The 2,500-nt window shown below is 56.6% G+C and overlaps 1 protein-coding gene and 1 pseudogene across 2 annotated transcripts in view; one reads left to right on the top strand and one right to left on the bottom strand.

Annotated features, from left to right (window-relative positions):
- LOC308163667 (translation initiation factor eIF2 assembly protein-like) overlaps positions 1–2,500 on the top strand; it is a 112,057-nt gene that overhangs the window by 83,463 nt on the left and 26,094 nt on the right. The gene's annotated exons all lie outside the window — the stretch shown is intronic.
- Positions 1–2,500, bottom strand: part of LOC308164242 (structural maintenance of chromosomes protein 2-like) — a 17,657-nt pseudogene that overhangs the window by 10,220 nt on the left and 4,937 nt on the right. The gene's annotated exons all lie outside the window — the stretch shown is intronic.

Genomic DNA, 2,500 nt, shown 5'->3' with positions numbered 1-2,500 from the left:
TGGGAAGAAGTGTTTTACAGCCACCATGGATGAGTTTGGGTTCCAACCACTGTCCATCTCCGCTACTGCTGTGGCCCGACGGGTGAGGCCGTCGGGGTTGTGCTTTTACCATATGAAATTCGGGGACAAAGCTAAGAAGTGCCTGCCACCATGCAACTTCAGTGTGTCGGGAAACGCACAGGCCGCCACTCATTAGCAGCTGTGGGTGCCGGCCATTCTGCAGGCTTGCTGTACGTCACTGACTCCCTCTCCGGCCGCCGTTTTCTGTGTGACACAGGTGCCCAGGTGAGCGTGCTGCCTGTATCGGCAATAGACATTAAAACAGCGAAACGAGGACCCTCCCTTGAGGCTGCCAATGGCAGTGCTATCGCTACCTTCGGCAAGCGCACTGTGGGTTTGTGTTTTGCTGACCAGCGTTTTACCTGGAGTTTTGTGTTGGCCAAAGTGTCTACTCCCCTCTTAGGCGCTGACTTTCTCTGCGCTAACAGCCTCCTGGTGGACGTGGGGAACCGCCGACTCGTCAACGCTGAGACATTCGGCTCCTTGTCATGTGAGCGCAGTGACGCAGCCACAATGAAGCTGTCCAGTGCTGTCTCGCCGGCTGACGATTTCTCTCCTCTTCTATTGGAGTTCTCAGACATCACAACACCTACCTTCTCGGCTGCTACCACCAAACACGGCGTCATGCATTACATCTCCACGGAAGGCCCACCAGTGCATGCCAGGGCCCGTCGCCTCGACCCACACAAGCTCACCATCGCGAAAGAGGAGTTTGCAGCCATGGAGGCACTTGGCATCATTCGCCGTTCTGACAGTCCTTGGGCCTCGCCTCTCCATCTCGTTCCCAAGTCCAACGGAGGCTGGCGTCCGTGCGGCGACTACCGGCGTCTAAATGATGTCACCACACCTGACCGTTACCCCGTTCCACACATTCAAGACTTTTCGGCCCATCTAGCGGGCGCGTCTATTTTTTCTAAAGTGGATTTGGTACGGGGATACCACCAGGTGCCAGTTAGCCCTCAGGACGTCCCCAAGACAGCGGTTATAACACCATTCGGACTTTTTGAGTTTTTGAGGATGCCGTTTGGCCTCAAGAATGCTGCCCAGACCTTTCAGAGGTTGATGGACGCCATGCTGGGCAACCTCCCTTTTGTGTTTGTCTACCTAGACGATATCCTGGTAGCTAGCACGTCCAAGGCAGAGCACCTATCCCACCTCCGTCTCCTCTTCAGTCGCCTCCGGGAACATGGATTAATCATCAACCCAGCAAAGTGCCAGTTTGGACTGCCTGCCATGGATTTCCTCGGCCATCACATCACTACTGCTGGGGCGGTCCCGCTGCCATCAAAGGTGGACGCTGTGCTGCAGCTCCCACGCCCTACCAGCATTAGAGCTTTACAGGAGTTCCTGGGGATGGTGAATTTCTACCATCGATTCATCCCCCAGGCTGCCCACCTAATGCGACCCCTGTATGGGGCTCTCAAGGACAAGACCCCTAAGCACATCATCGCATGGTCCGACGAAATGTCAAAGGCATTCTCAGACACCAAGGAAGCCCTCGCGAGCGCGACCATGCTGACTCACCCCGTGCCTGAAGCTTCCGTGGCCTTGACAACTGATGCCTCAGATTATGCCGTTGGAGGCGTTTACGAACAGCTGGTCAAGGGGGTTTGGCAACCCCTGGCATTTTTCAGCCGACAACTCCGCTCCAGTGAGCAAAAATACAGCACCTTTGACCGAGAGCTCCTCGCTCTGTACTTGGCAGTCAGGCACTTCCGTTTCCTGCTGGAGGCTCGTCCATTCACAGTTTTTGTGGACCACAAACCCTTGATTTTTGCCATGGCTAAGGTGTCGGAGCCGTGGTCTGCCAGGCAGCAGCGTCATCTGGCTTATATCTCCGAGTTCACTACAGACATTCGGCATGTGGCGGGGAAGGACAACCCCGTAGCTGACTGCCTCTCTCGTGCCACTATCGGGGCTGTCCACCTCGGCATCGACTACGCCCATATGGCTGCGGATCAGGTTTCGGACCCAGACATCCAGGCATGCAGGACTAAAGTTTCTGGCCTCCAGTTGGCGGACATCCCCTTCAGTGACGACGGCACAACGCTGCTTTGTGACGTGTCCATGGAGCAGCCGCGCCCCGTGGTTCCACATGCATGGAGACGGCAAGTTTTCGAGTCCATACATGGCCTCTCACACCCAGGCAGGAAACCTTCGCAGCGCCTGATTGCGGCGAAATTCGTCTGGCCCAGGATGAAGGTTGACATTGGTGGGTGGGTCAGGACCTGCGTGCCATGCCAACGTGCGAAGGTCCATCGTCATGTTAAGGCCCCGCTGGAGCGGTTCACGGTCCCGGAAAGACGCTTCGACCACGTCAACATTGATCTGGTGGGTCCCCTTCCCGCCTCCAGGGGGTACACTCACCTTCTGACGATGGTGGACAGGACCACCCGTTGGCCAGAGGCCGTCCCACTGACGGAGACTACCACAGCTGAGG

Source organism: Nansenia antarctica (genome assembly GCF_963989245.1).
Source record: "Nansenia antarctica genome assembly, chromosome: 8".
Taxonomy (NCBI): domain Eukaryota; kingdom Metazoa; phylum Chordata; class Actinopteri; order Argentiniformes; family Microstomatidae; genus Nansenia; species Nansenia antarctica.
Note: the sequence above shows the minus strand (reverse complement) of the source record. Positions and strands in the feature narration are given on the sequence as shown.